The sequence below is a fragment of the Macaca fascicularis genome, chromosome 3 (assembly GCF_037993035.2).
Source record: "Macaca fascicularis isolate 582-1 chromosome 3, T2T-MFA8v1.1".
NCBI classification, from domain to species: domain Eukaryota; kingdom Metazoa; phylum Chordata; class Mammalia; order Primates; family Cercopithecidae; genus Macaca; species Macaca fascicularis.
The window spans coordinates 104,186,658-104,202,887 of NC_088377.1; positions in this window are offsets into that span (position 1 = coordinate 104,186,658).

The following is a 16,230-nucleotide window of genomic DNA, read 5'->3' on the forward strand; positions in this document are numbered from 1 at the left end:
ACCCTCTTCAAGCAAAATGCCCTCAGCCAGCAGTGGATGGTCTGCACTGAAGGTTATCACAGCTGCCCAGAAGCAGGTTGGCAGCTCCTGGGAGGCTAGGCTGGGGGCATTCGCATGACACACCCCTGTGTAGCAGCCTTCACCTTTGGTCTTGAAATAAAGCATGCAATTTTTGAATTTCCTCTACCTTCGCTCTCTCTCTTCTGAGGACATTGTTTCCAAAAGGGTGGCTTTCAGGGGTCTCAGCCTCATAGTCTGGGAGCTTGATCTTTCATCCCCAGTCCTTTCCCTTTTCCTCCTGGGAAGTCCAAGGTCTTTCCCGCAGTGTGACCTCTACAGGCCTGCTGTGGCATCCCAGTGACATCCAGGAAAGGCCCTCCCTTCATTTTGACACCAAATGTAAGCGTCCAAGGTAAGCATCCTGCCTGCCGTGAAGCAGGTCTGGAAATGGATGAAAGAATCTTTTTAAAAAGTTACCATTTCTCTTAGAAGAAAAATCTCAGTTTAAACTCTGACAACCAGTTTCTCTGGTCAACGCCCATTTCTCTGGTCAACGCCCGTTTCTCTAGTACATTTTCACATGCAGTTGGGCAGACTTGTCCTCCCACTTCTCAGAACAGAGAACACCTAATTTTCACAGTCCAGATTCCCTATTTGTATTAAAAGAATCTCTCCATATGTTTGTCAATCCCTGAAGGCTTTCTAGGCTTGTATTATTTTATCCTTTACAAAACGTCTTACTCAATTTAGGATGAGAAAACAAACCCATGACAAACTTTCACCGCCCGTGGGTGTTCACCATAAACTCCCCTACTGCCTGCAGATACTTTTTGTTGTGGTCCTGAAAGTTGACGAATGAAAAGAACCTACTTTTCCAACTTGCTTTGGCTTACTTTGTAGTGAGGTTTTGCAAGGTTCTCACCAGGAGGAAATTAAGGAGGACCAGGACCAGACATCTACAGATCTGTCCGTTTCTAGAGAACAAGTACGTTTTACAGGACTCTACAAAAGACGGTTCGCAGCACTGTACTTCAGAGCAGAGTCAAAACACCAAGTCATGTGAAGTGGTTTACAGTGAGGAGAAAAAATGACCTGCTGTCTTTTAGTTATGAAGTTGCTAATACTCATCTTGAGGGAGAAATTCACATTAATTTCACCAACACCATAAGCTTCCAATTCGATTCAAAAACTCCGATGTTGCCAAATAGAAACGTACGCCCTTATTCATTCTCAAGTAGAATGAAATAAAATTGATTGTCTATAAAATATTTATCAGCTCTAGGCTAGTGTTTGAATTATAATATCTCCTGCAGGCTTTAAAATGTCCTCTCTCTGCTTATTTCATTATTGAGTAGGCAGACAAAATTTTTTACTTAATGCAGTAACTATAATGTGTTTACTGGGATTAATTTACACACCCTTGAGGATTAATTTAATTCCTTTATGATAGCAATTTTTCCTGGGATATTTTTCCCCCAAGGGGTCACATCCAAATTTATTAGACTGTTATATGGGTCACAATTATTTGGGTGTAACTGAATAATTTATGCCCATGTTTGCCAAGCCTGGCTGCCCATCAGAGTTACCTGGGGAACATCTTAAAAATGTAGATTTCCAGGTCCTTCTCCAGATCCAGTGAAGCAGAGTACAGCCTGAGAATTCTTGCATTTAAAGATGCTCCCCAGTGATTCAGGTATAGCAGCCTAGTTAGTGGACGAGGGTTTGGGAACTGATAAATATAGTTTAGTTTCATGTGATTTTAAGGTAAAACGTTATTGTTTTTAGCTGCAGAATTTTCTGTTGCTAACACCACATGCCCTTGTTTCTTTTCCTCCTGCCACTCACCAGAATTGCCCAAGCTTCCCTCCCTATATTAGAAGTAGAAATGAGAGGAGGAGAACACGTGAGATGAAAAAGGTTTGGAGTGGAACTGTGTTGTCACTGATGGTGGTCAGTGTGACCAGAAGAGCCAGCAGGACCAAACAGAACAGACCCCAGATAAGGTTCTCATTCTCCTTCCTGCTGGCCTGGCCTGTCCCAAGCTTTTTGAGTCAGTGTTGCTCTATTCGACTGGGTCACTGTAAGCGCTCAAAAAAGCGAGGTTGGTCCTGGGTTATGTCCTGACCTGAATTCACCTTGCTCAGTGATATGCATTGGTATCTGGGCACAGGATTTGAAAAACACTGACCAGTAAAGTTGATGATGGGTAGACATAGTTACACCATTTCAAAGCCATCAAGTCTAAAACAACCACAACAAAAACACTAAAAAAATCCTTAGGTGTTATTTCCCTCTCCTTAATGCCAATGAGAGGTTTTTCTGTACTGCACGAAGGACACCCATCTATTTATTTATTTATTTATTTATTTATTTATTTATTTATTTATGAGATGGAGTCTTGCTCTGTCGCTCAGGCTGGAGTGCAGTAACACGATCTCAGCTTACTGCAGCCTCTGCCTCCCGGGTTCAAGCGATTCTCGTGCCTCAGCCTCCCGAGTAGCTGGGATTACAGGTGCATGCCACTAATCTTGGTTAATTTTTGTAGTTTTAGTAGAGACGGGGTTTTGCCATGTTGGCCAGGCTGGTCTTGAACTCTTTTTTTTTTTTTTTTTTTTTTTTTTGAGACAGAGTCTCGCTTAGTCGCCCAGGCTGGAGTGCAATGGCGCGATCTCGGCTCACTGCAAGCTCCGCCTCCCGGGTTCACGCCATTCTCCTGCCTCAGCCTCCCGAGTAGCTGGGACTACAGGCGCCCGCCGCCTCGCCCGGCTAATTTTTTGCATTTTTAGTAGAGACGGGGTTTCACCGTGTTAGCCAGGATGGTCTCGATCTCCTGACCTCGTGATCCGCCCGCCTCGGCCTCCCAAAGTGCTGGGATTACAGGCGTGAGCCACCGCGCCCGGCCGGTCTTGAACTCTTGACCTCAGGTGATCCACCCGCCTCAGCCTCCCAAAATGCCTGGGGTTAGAGGCGTGAGTCACCACTCCCAGTCTAGATCCATCTATTTTGAGCTAAAAATTAATCTTCTGGTTTAATCTAGGATTTTATGAAAATAAATTTATCCATTAGAAAAGTCTTACTTGTCCTACAAAAACATTTTAAGGCATGTGTTTCGGGAGCACATGGCAAGTTCCAACCATACAAAAGGCATAAGGTAAAAAATAAAGCTCTTTCTCATCCTTTCTAGGTTTTATTCTTTAGAGACACTCACTGATACCACTTTCTTGGCTACTCTTTGAAAAATGTTTTGTACTCATACCAAATACCAGCTCATATGTATATAGGCATCCCCTTATAAAACCAGTTGTTTCCAGCCTTTTTGCTATTATAAAAAATGCTCTAATGAACATATATACATATACATACCTGTGCCTGTGTCTCTGAACCATGGGGCAGTATATCTGAAGGAGAAATTTTGGGAAGTAAGGTTCCTGGCTCAATGAGTTTTGACAGATAGTCCAAATTGCCCCCAAGGGCTTGTGCCAGTTTGCCACTCATCAATGGTGTGAAAGTAATTTTGCTGTATGTTCTTATTGTTTCTAAAAGCATTTTGTCTTTTGAGATGGAGTTTTACACTGTTGCCCAGGCTGGAGTGCAGTGGTGTGATCTTGGCTCACTGCAACCTCCCCCTCCCAGGTTCAAGTGGTTTTCCTGCCTCAGCCTCCCAAGTAGCTGGGATTATAGGTGCGCGCTACCACGCCTCGCTAATTTTTGTATTTTTAGTAGAGATGGGGTTTCACCATGTTGGCTAGGCTGGTCTCAAACTCCTGACCTCAGGTGATCCTCCTGCCTCGGCCTCTCAAAGTGCTGGGATTACAGGTATGAGCCACTGTGCCAGACCCTTTTTTTTTTTTTTTTGAGTCAGGGTCTTGCTTTGACACCCAGGATGGAGTGCAACGGTATGATCAAGGCTCACTGCAGCTTTGAACTTCTGGACTCAAACAATCCTCCTACCTCAGTCTCCCAGGTAGCTGGGACTACATGTGCACGCCACCACACCCAGCTAATTTTTTTTTTTTTGTTTTTTTTTTTTTGTTTGTTTTTTTTTGAGACGGAGTCTCGCTCTATAGCCCAGGCTGGAGTGCAGTGGCCGGATCTCAGCTCACTGCAAGCTCCGCCTCCCGGGTTCACGCCATTCTCTGGCCTCAGCCTCCCGAGTAGCTGGGACTACAGGCGCCTGCCACCTCGCCCGGCTAGTTTTTTGTATTTCTTAGTAGAGACGGGGTTTCACCGTGTTAGCCAGGATGGTCTCGATCTCCTGACCTCATGATCCACCCGTCTCGGCCTCCCAAAGTGCTGGGATTACAGGCTTGAGCCACCGCGCCCGGCCCCAGCTAATTTCTAAATTAGTTTTAGAGATGGAGGTCTCACTAAGTTCCCAGGCTGGTCTCCAACTCCTGTCTGGAACTCCTGGGCTCAAACGATCCTCCCATTTTAGCTTCCCAAAGTGCTGGGATTACAGGAATGAGCCACCACACCTGGCCTTCTAAAAGCTTTTCTGTTGATTTTGTGTGTTTTTCATGATATATAATAGTCATCTGCAGGTCAAGATAATTTTACCTCCTTATTTTCTATTTTAATACCTCTATTTCTTTCTTTTGCATTAGTGATTCTAGAGCAATTTAACCAATAATGGTGAGAATGGGTATCTTTGTCTTTTTCCTGGCTGTAATGGAAAAGCTTCCATTATTTCCCCATTAAGCATAAAAATTAAAAAAATAATTTTTTCTTTGCTGAAATTTCTTTTTAAAGAATCAGGAATAAAATGTTAAGTTTTATCAAATGCCGTTTTGGAATCTATATACATTATTCTATTAAAAATCATTTATTACATTAATTTAAGACTGTTCAGTAAATCCAGGACTTTCGATTGCCTTGAATCTGTTAAAAAGTGTATGGCTACAACATTATTTTTAATATGAAAAAACCCTAGAAACTATGAAAATGTCTCACACTAGGGAAATGGTTATAGCACTTTCATGTAGTGAAAAACTATGCAGCTCTTATAAAAAATAATGAAGTAGATTATATATGCCAAGATGAATCAATCTGAGACCTGAGGTCAAGTAAAAATGGCAAGTGCAATACAGTGTGTGTTCTTATTTGTGTAAACAAAAAGGGACATCATATGCAAATATGCATGTATACACAAAGAAACATTCCAGAAGGATAGAGGTTGAGATCTAAGACAATTTACTGTGTCTGAATTAAAAAAAATCTTGTGCATTTATTCCTTTTCCAATGAAAAAAAGAATAACAAAAAAAGAAATGTAATTATTACATGGATGCCATAATCCCAGCACTTCGGGAGGCTGAGGCAAGAAGATTGCTTGAACCCAAGAGTTCAAGACCAGCCCAGGCAACATGGCAAAACCTGATCTCCACCAAAAATACAAAGGTTTAGCTGGGCACAGTGGTGCGAGCCTGTAGTCCCAGCTACTCAGGAGGCTGAGGTAGGAGGATCACATGAGTCTGGGAGGTTGAGGCTGCAGTGAGCTGTGATCAGATCTGGTGACAGAGTGAGACTCTGACTCAAAACAAAACAAAACAAAACAAAGTAATGTTTAAAGTTTTTTGTTGTTGTTGTTGCTCATGTTAAAAGTTTACATGCCAGTAACTAAAAGGGGAAAACAAGCAATATTCAACACAACTGATTATGGGTAAAATTTTCGTTCTTTGGTGTGGCTTTCTTGTTTTGTTTTTCATTTTGTCCCTGAGGTGGGAAGCTCATCCTTTTGTCCTAGTGCTAGCTCTAAGATGAATCACCAGATTCTGGAATTTTCCCCATACCTTTCTGTAGTAGGAGCTTATCCCAGCTGAGCTGGCCTCACTCTTGCATCTGAAGGAGTCACATAGAGCTTTCATAGTAATTGTTCTCGGAATAGAGTTCCCAACTCAAAACTTAATAGCAAATGGAAGCTTCTTTGGTCTTGTACTGATACTCTTTCAGCCTGGGTGAACAATAGGGAAATGATTTACTAAATTAGGGCCAACAATATGCTGATATACCCTTTGTAAAAAATTGTGATTATGAAACTTATAGGAGAAAATACCTGCCATAATCATAAGTGAAAGCAGCAGATGAACAGATCACATATACATTATGAATCTAATTTTGCAGAAACAAAAGGGGGACATATTGATCAGCTAGCTTTTGGAGTGATCTGGTAAATTGGATATTTGGGTTTTTCCCAAACATTGACTTCATTTTGGCATTACATGAATGTATTGTATTAAAAAGTTAAAAAGGAAGCAGTGAAAATTGTGAGATCCTAATATGAAAAAAGAAAATATATTTTATTGTTTCCCTTTAATGTCCTGATATGAAGAAGGGAAGTGCCCAGGCTCAAGGTCACGCATAGCTAAGAAATTCAAGACAGGACCATAGTGCAGGGATGACTCCTTGATTACACTTCTGGGCACACAAATGGGGATTCTGCCGTGGCAAGGTTGGGCACAGGTACGACTATAAAATCCCATTTTGGAGGGATTCCCCTTGGAACTTCCTAATGGATGGTGGCCATCATGGTTTGAGTCTACATCAGCGTGTCTGGCCCTGCTGCTCATTCATCATTTATAAGTGCTCTGCCTCACTGTGTCTTGATACAAGGCCCAATTATTCTCTAGGTTGATATAAATTATTTGCTGTTGGAGGACAATGGTTTAGCAACTTAGTGAAAGCTTTAGAAAATTCTCCTTGAATGTCCAAAGAGCTTGGACTCTGGGAAATCTGACTGAGTCCAAGTCCCATTGTTAGGAGGAGATTTGCCTCCTTTCATTCCCTTACACATTTTGTCCCTCAGCTAATATGGTAACCAGCACTGCTCTCTGCTCATTAATTGCCAGGCGTATCAGGTAAGGCCCAGTCTTCCTCAATTTCTTTCTTCCTATTCTAAAATAAATAATGCCCAGGGGTTATTCTATTTTTGCCTCTTTCCAGGTGTGACTTTGTCTATGTAGGTAGATAAAGCACTATCATCCTTTTGGCTAGTGCTAAACTACTCTGCTGCTTTGCTGACTGCTGCAGAAGCCTTGCCTCGACTAGAATAAATCCTCCTGTCCCTCCTGTACAGTGTCCTTTGGGAAAAGTGGGTCTTCATAAGATGATGCTTGAAACCTTCCTACTTTGGTCAGTTCAGAGAATGACTAGATGGGGAGAGAAGTCACCAACTCTGAGGTTTTGTGAATTAGCAGCTGAGAGATTACTTATATTGCAGGGAAAAGTAAAACCATGAAGTTTGAATTGGAAAAAGAGCAGAACTTTGGGAAAATGTAATATGTAGGGACATTTTTTGCAAGCAACTTTTAGTCACATAATAAACCTTCAGCAAAAAGCTGAGAATAGCAATGAAAGGCATCAATGGAGAAATTCCAGGAAATGATTGGCAAGGAAAAATCTCAGTAAAAGCAGTAAAGAGCACCTGTCTGAAATTTGAAAAATCTGGGTTTTCTTTCTCTCTTTTTTTTTGCACGGGAGAAAGGGATTATAAAATTAAACCAGTTATGCACGGCTCGGTGGCTCATGCCTGTAATCCCAGTACTTTGGGAGGCCGAGGTGGGTGGATCACGTGGGGTCAGGAGTTCGAGACCAGCCTGGCCAACATGGTGAAACCCTGTCTGTACTACAAATACAAAAATTAGCCAGGCACGGTGGTATGTGCCTGTAGTCCCAGCTATTTGGGAGGCTGAGGCATGAGAATGGCTTGAACCTGGGTGATGGAGGTTGCAGTGACCCAAGATTGTACCACTGCACTCCAGCCTGGGAGACAGAGCTGAGATTCGGTCTCAAAAAAAAAAAAAAAAAAAGTTCATGGAAAAGTGGTATAAAAACTTTATAAACTTTATTTCTCAATGTAAGCTCCATCAAATTCAAGACACTTTTGTAAGTGATGACACCAACCATTTAGTCCATCTCTAAAGAACCGAGGATCCTGGGAATGTAACCATTTCAATACTGTCTTTTTTTTACATTATCAACTGAAGAAAAATGGATGCCCTTTAAATCTGTATTTATTTAATTATTTTTTTTGAGACAGGGTCTCACTCTGTCGGCTGGGCTGGAGTGCTGTGGCATGATCTCTGCTCACTGCAACCTCTGCCTTCCGGGCTCAGGTGATTCTCCCACTTCAGTCTCCTGAATCGCTGGGACTACAGGCTACCACCACCACACCCAGCTAATGTTTTTGGTATTTTTTATAGAGTTGGGGTTTCACCACATTGCCTAAGCTAGTCTCGAACTCCTGGACTCAAGCAATCCACCTGCCTTGGTCTCCTAAAGTGCTGGGATCACAGCATAAGCCACCACACCTGGCCTAAAATTTTTCTTAAGATTAGAAAATTAAGAAGTCAGAAGGAGCCAAATCAGGACTGTAAGATGGATGCCTTATAATTTCTCATTGAAACTCTAGAAAAATTGCCCTTGTTTGATGGGAGGAATGAGCAGGAGTATTGTTTTGGTGGAGAAGGACTCTCTGGTGACACTTTTCTGGGTGTTTTTCTGTGGAAGCTTTGGCTAACTTTCTCAAAACACTCTCATAACAAGCAGATGTTATCATTCTTTGGCCCTCCAGAAAGTAAACAAGCAAAATGCCTTGAGCATCCCAAAAAACTGTTGCCATGACCTCTGCTCTTGACTGATCTGCTTTCGCTTTGACTGGACTTGTGTCTCTTGGTAGTCATTGCTTTGATCATACTTTGTCTTCAAGATCATACTGGTAAAGCCATGTTTCATCTCCGGTTACAGTTCTTCAAAGAAATTCTTCAGGATCTTGGTCCCACTTGTTTAAATTTCTGTTGAAAGCTCTGCTCTTGTCTGCAGCTGATCTGGGTGCAGTGGTTTTGGCAGCCATTGAATGGGAAGTTTGCTCAACTTTAAGTTTTCATTTAGAATTTTGTAAGCTGAACCAGTTGAGATAGTGTTGATTATTGTTTCTGCAGTTAATTGTCAGTCCTCTTTAATTAGGCACAAACAAGATGATTTTTTTTTTTTTTTTTTTTTTTTGGAAAATTGATGTGGATGGTCTGCTGCTGTGGGCTACATCTTCAACATCATCTCATCCCTTCTTAAAACAAGGCTGGGTGTTGTGGCTTGTGTTTGTAATCCCAGCACTTTGGGAGGCTGAGGCAGGAGGATTGCTTGAGCCCAGTAGTTCGAGACCAACCTGGCCAACATAGTGAGACCCCCCTCTCTACAAATTAAAAAACAAACAAACAAACAAAAAACTAAGTTATCTATTTGAAAACTGCTGATTTCTTTGGAGACATTATTTCCATATACTTTTTGTAAAGCATCATTGATCTTGCCATTCTTCCACCCAAGCTTCATCATAAATTTGATATTTGTCCTTGCTTCAGTTTTAGCAGAATTCATGTTGCTCTGACAGAGGCTCTTTTCAAACTTATGTCTTATTCTTCTTAGTGCCTTAAACTAGATCCTACTCAGACACATAACAAGTTAGTATCAGTTTATTTTTGAAATCTATGCATAGTTTTTTCATAATATGCATTTTCCATGAACTTTTTGCAGCGGGGAGACAGGGTCTTGCTCTGTCATCCAGGCTACAGTGCAGTGGCATGATCATAGTTCACTGTAGCCTCAAGCTCCTTGGTTCAAGGGATGCCCTGGCCTCAGCCTCCCAAGTAGCTGAGACTATGGGAACATATCACCATGCCACGCTAAGTTTTGAATTTTCGTAGAGACAGGCCCTCCCTATGTTGCCCAGGCTAGTCTCAAACTTCTGGGCTCAAGTGATCCTCCTGCCTTGGCCTCCCAAACTGCTGGGATTACAGACGTGCACCACCATGTCTGGCTTCTATGAGCTTTTTGAAGACCGTGTGTGTGTGTGTGTGTGTGTGTGTGTGTGTGTTTGAGCTAGAGAGAGAGGGGGTATTTTTTATTTTATTCTGGAAAAAAAAATTTAAACAAAAACTTAAAATCATTAAATAAGGAGTTGGAACCATTCAAGTGCACATGAATCATACCCCTGAAATCAAATTACTGGTCTCCAGGAAACAGAAGAATCCACCAGGTGCCTGGGGATAAATTGTGATTTGGGGCTTTGGGCATCAGGTTTCCCATTTGTCAAAGGAGCAGGCTGTTTCTGGGCATCTCTAAGGCCTTCTCAATTCTAGCCCAAGGCCATTCTTTAGTTGGTTATGGTGCCAGTATGTGGCAGAAGTGCCATCACCAAGCTCTGCAGGGGTTTTAACCAGTGCTTCAAGTGGTCCTAACGGAGTGGGTGGGGGTGTGAGCATGAACGCGGCACCCAGTCATGCTCCTCAGTGTCTTCTCTTTCCTACCTTCCCTTCCAGAGTGCCTGACTTCCCCCATAGCTTTGAGGCTATGCCCACATTTTACAAAAGTCTTCACATTTCATGAGCTGTCTTTAAAGTCCATATGAGACAATTTAGTGACTGAATAGAGGCACGTTTCCACTTAACATCTGGGCATTTTCCATTTGTCTATTTGTCCCATGATGCTTTTGAGCAATGGCCCGACTCAGATGAGTTTTGGTACTTGTGGTGGACATCTGTTTTGGTCTGACCAACATCCCTTTCCCTGCCATTGGAAAACAGCAGCCAGCTTTTCCTTTGGGGGAACTACCCTGACTCCACTGCCTGCAGTCTTGAGGGAACTGTCAATCAAGGAGCCTTGGATAGGTGAGATCTGAGACCCATGGCAGGCCGATCAGACTCTTCAGGGTATTTGATCATGAGTAGAATGACATCAGATCAGAAAAATAATTCAAGTCCAACAAAGCAGCATTAATTCCTGTTACGTCAAGTAGCACAATGATGAGACTGCAATGGACTGAACGTGTCCTCCTCAAATTTGTATGTTGAAAGACTAACCCACAGTGTGATGGTGTTAGGGTGTGGGGTGTGGGAGGTGATTAAGTTGTTAAGGTGGAGACCTCTTTTTTTTTTCTGTCACCCAGGCTGGAGTGCAGTGGCATGATCTTGGTTCACTGCAAACTCCACCTCCCGGGTTCAAGCAATTTTCCTGCCTTAGCCTCCCAAGTAACTGGGATTACAGGTGTGCACCACCACACCTGGCTAATTTTTGTATTTTCAGTAGAGACAGGGTTTTGCCATGTTAGCCAGGCGGGTCTCTAAATCCTGTACTCAGGTGGTAGGTGGAGCCCTCTTGAATGGGATTAGTGCTGTAACGAAAGGGACCCCAAGCCGGGCGCGGTGGCTCAAGCCTGTAATCCCAGCACTTTGGGAGGCCGAGACGGGCGGATCACGAGGTCAGGAGATCGAGACCATCCTGGCTAACACGGTGAAACCCCGTTTCTACTAAAAAAAAAAAAATACAAAAAATTAGCCGGGCGAGGTGGCAGGCGCCTGTAGTCCCAGCTACTCGGGAGGCTGAGGCAGGAGAATGGCATGAACCCGGGAGGTGGAGCTTGTAGTGAGCTGAGAACCGGCCACTGCACTCCAGCCTAGGTGGCAGAGTGAGACTCCGTCTCAAAAAAAAAAAAAAAACAGGGATCCCAGAGAGCTCTCTTGTTCTTTTCTGCCATGTGAAGACTCGAGAAGTAACCCGGATTCTCAACCCAGAAGAGGGTCTTTGCCAGAACCTGATCATGCCGGCACCCTCATCTTGGAGCTCTGGCCTCTGGAGCTATGGGAAGTGAATTTCTGTTGTTTCTAAGCCACCTCGCTTCTGGTACTTTGTTAGAGCAGCCCCAGCTAAGACAGAGGCCGCGTAGCCTTTGGAGTGTGGCCTGTGGAGCTGGATTGGGCTGGATTGAGCCAGAGACCCACTTACTAAAGAAACAGCCACTTACTATATAAGCCCTGGGGCAACCTTATTAATCTCCTGTGCCTCAGTTTCCTCAGACTGTAAAAGGGAATACTAGTCCTTCCTTCATAGGGTTTCTTGTGACATGATAGTGCAGGTGTATTAGTCAGGGCTCTTAAATAGGAACCATTCAGAGTATTTTAAGCAGAACCAAATTGATGCATGGATCTAGCAACATAAAAACCAGTGAAAGGCTAGAGAAGCTGGTCCCAGGCTGCAGGAATGGGTTCTGGAGTACGCTTCCCAACTGGCCTGCTGGGAGCTGCCTCCTTTGCCATCATTGGGAAGGAAGATTGTAGACCATCACAGGACGATTGACTTCAAGAATGCAATGCCATAGCTGTGATCCAGGGACCAGGAAGCTACTTGGCTGCTACTTAACCACCTCTCATCACTCAAGAAGTTGGAGACTGGGCCAGGCGTGTAATCCCCTGGGCTCACGCCTGTAATCCCAGCACTTTGGGAGGCCTAGGCGGGATCATGTGAGGTCGGGAGCTTGAGACTAGCCTGACTAACTTGGAGAAATCCCATCTCTACTAAAAATACAGAATTAGCCAGGCGTGGTGGTACATGCCTGTAATCCCATCTACTCAGGAGGCTGAGGCAGGAGAACCGGTTGAACCCGGGAGGTGGAAGTTGCGGTGAGCCGAGATTGCGCCATTGTGTATCAAGATTATGGGGGCTCACTTGTTAGTGCTGAAACAATGGTAAAAGTGCTTGCGTTTGTAAACAAGTGATGCATCTCGCAGGGAGTGATCTAACTCTGAGGACCCTCTCAGCTTTATAATTTTATAATTCCCAAGTCACATGCAAAAGTCAGTTCCATTAACTTGTAATTACGCATCATATCTTTTGTGATTATAAAGAGGGAAGATTGCAATTCATGGGCCCTCCAGCAGACTAGAAGCATTTATTACCTGCATCTTACTGACACCCTTTCAAGGAGTTACTGCCTCATTTCAATGCAGTTTTAATAGTGTAATTCACTTTTGTGATACTGGCCTGGTGAACTGGAGTTGGCACCAGGCAGTTGGCAGTGTGATCACATATGCTGTTGAGGCTGTCACTGAGTCAAAGGAGAAGCATCTGGACCCCAGCAACATGAGTCTGGTAGGGAGAAGGGAGAGAAGGAGGATGAGGAAGCTGGTGCTGATTGGGACCTCACAGTCAGGTGTCAGCTGTGAGAGAGAGTTGGGAGACTCACCTGCCCTGCAGAAGGCTGGAGGTCGGAGTGGGGTGGGATGAGGAATACTTTGGGTTCAAAGATGGCAATGTCAGCTGCAACTCCAGCTTCCATTCCTAACAGGAGAGCTGACCTAACAGCAGAACACTTCACAGGAAAACTCAGGGGCTTGACAAGTGGAGATGAGTTCAGGAGTCTCGGTTCTTACCCAGTCGGCCTTCCCTAGTGAGGAGGGCCTGCTGGGCTGTGAGCAGAGGATCAGAAGGGCTGACAGAGCTAAGCCGGGCATCGGAGCCACTTCCTCCTTCACGTCACCACTGGGATCTAGAATGGGTCCCAGCCGGGCGCGGTGGCTCATGCCTGTAATCCCAGCACTTTGGGATGCCAAGGTGGGTGGATTGCTTGAGCCCAGGAGTTTGAGACCAGCCTGGCCACCACGGTGAAACCCCGTTTCTACAAAAAATACAAAAATTAGCTGGGCCTGGTGGTGCGCACCTGTAGTCCCAGCTACTCAGCAGGCTGAAGTGGGAAGGACTGCTTGAGATCAAAGCTGCAGTGAGCTGTGATTACACCACTGCATTCCAGCCTGGGCAACAAGAGCAAGACCCTGTCTCAAAAACAACAAACAAAAACAAAACAAAAAAACAACATCAAAACAAAGAACAGGCCCCAGTTACTCTGAGCAGAAATTCTACTAAACAGCATTTCTTTCACTTGAATAGTACATAGACCTTTCTTTTTCTTAAATAAGAAATTCTTACAAGCTAAATACTAGATTAAGCAGTTTTTATAACTACTTAAATATGTAAAAAATATAAAATGAAATCATATCATTTAAAATATAAAGTGATATATAATCATATATATATATATATAAAATGATATAATGATAAAACAGTACAGTGTTGCATTAAGAACACAATTTCTGGAGCAAGACCCACTTGGGTTTAAATCCTAGACCTGTCACTTACATGGTGTGTAACCTCAGGCAAGTTAATTTCTCTGGGCCTCAGTTTACGGACTGGTAAGACGCAGGAAATAGCATCTATCTCATAGGATTGTTTTGAGGATTAAAGAGTCAATCTATGAAAAAGGCTTAGCACAGTGCCTGGCATGTGGTAAGCACTAATTATTATCATAAAAACAAAGCTGATGTATGAATGAAGCCCAAACACAACTGCAAAACCAGTATTGTATAAGTAACGCAACATTAGTTTAATATGACAGATGATGCTCTTGTCCTGAAACTAATGGTATAGTTATTGTCTTTGGCCTTTGGGTTCAGTGCTAATGCAGAGAATACCTGTTAGCTTTGCCTTGTTTGCTAGCTCGGAATAATCTGACCTCATAGTTAATTAAAACTCTGCCCTTGAGCATTCCTGAAATGCCGATTTTAATGAAAGGCCACTTGATCACTGAGGGACTGTCTTGTTCACTCAAAAGTAAAGTTAGCATTGCCACATGCTGGAAATCTGCCTTAAAGAAGTGTCTAATTGCATAATTGCTAGAATGAGGAACAGAAAGGTTTTTCATTGTTCATGTACTGCCACATTCACAACAAACTTTTACAAGGTGGGAGGTACAAAATAGGGTCCATGAACATGAGAATGTTGCTTTGATTGCTACAAGTTTCCTTTGAGCTTGGATAACAAAATGCTGGGCACTCTATTTAAATCATTTTGGATCCTTCATGGTTCATCACCACATGATATAATTTGGCCTTCACTTGAAGAGAATGTTTATGAATATAAATATAGACTGTATATTATATGGCAGAGGCTGGGTGCGGTGGTTCATGCCTGTAATCCTAGCACTTTGAGAGGCCGAGGTGGGCGGATCACCTGAGGTCAGGAGTTCAAGACAGGCTTGGCCAACATGGTGAAATCCCATCTCTACTAAAAATATAAAAAATTAGCTGGGTGTGGTGGCGGGCACCTGTAATCCCAGCTACTCGGGAGGCTGAGGCAGGGAGAATTACTTGAACCTGGGAGGCAGAGGTTGCAGTGAGCTGAGATTGTGCCACTGTACTCCAGCCTGGGCGACAGAGCGAGACTCTATCTCAAAAATTAAAAAAAAAAATTATATAGCAGAATATCAATTTTTTTTTTAAAAAAAGATTACCATCAAAGTGGAAAAAACAAACCAAACCAAACCAACACTCTTGTGGAGAAATGGAGACCCCCAGGAATTCCAATCCTCTCTCATTTAGGTAACCCAGTGCCTGGCATATATACAGTGGGTGCTCAGTACATATTTGTTTCTGAATGAGGGAAAGATTCGAATGAGGGAAGTGAAGGCCATTCCTGTGTGTTAGGTCAGTATGGTATGGGCAGGTGAGATGCTGGGATCTAGAGGTATTGCGGACCCCCAGGGCTCACCGTGGTACTCCAGCTCTGGAGCACCTTCAGGGAACAATTAGGAGCAGGGATGGTTGGGCCTGGGATGTCATGTCTGGAAAGGATGACCTAATTATCCGCACAGTGGGTAGAGGGTAGGGCCGAGATTCCTGCCATTGGGATTGCACCAGAAACTGGGACTGCCCAGCCCTGCAGCTGGCCCTGTAGGTAAAAACAGATCTGGGCAAACCGGTCCAGTGTGGAGGCAGGGAATGAGATAACCTCCACCTGAAAAATGGGACGAATCACACCAGATACATTCGTATGAATACTGTCACTGCCTCTATTTTGCTCAATTGGGGGAAAGTTAATTTTAACCTGAAATTTAAGGCAAACAGTACCCAATACAATAACAAGTTTCTCCAATAGAACAAGGCGACCCACAGGTACAGCCATGTAGCCCAGTGTTATACAGATTCCTGGGCCCCAGGCCCAAGAGGTTAGGATTAAGTCTCTTTCAGAACCCTGGCATCTGTATTTTCAACAAGCCCCAATCCCCCACCCCCACCAGGTGATTCTGATGTAGGAGGGCTGCAGCCCTGCCTTAACACTGATTCAGTTTCTTTAAAGACTCAACAGACCTGGCTGAGCTAAATAAGCTGCTGAGTTAATTAACGAAACAGCCAGACAATCTTTATTGATCTCCTCCCACGTGCAGGACTCTCTGCTGGGTTAGCAAGAGAGGCAATTGTCTCTCATCCTCAGCCCCACATTCAGTACCTGCTGTCTTTTTCCGGTAATTAAACCTTCCTCTTGTGCCCCAGTTTTACTCACTGGGCACCTGTATTGTTCCCCTCTGCCAGAATCCGCGTTGGTATTTGTCTCTTTGTTCCTCTGGAATCAGACTT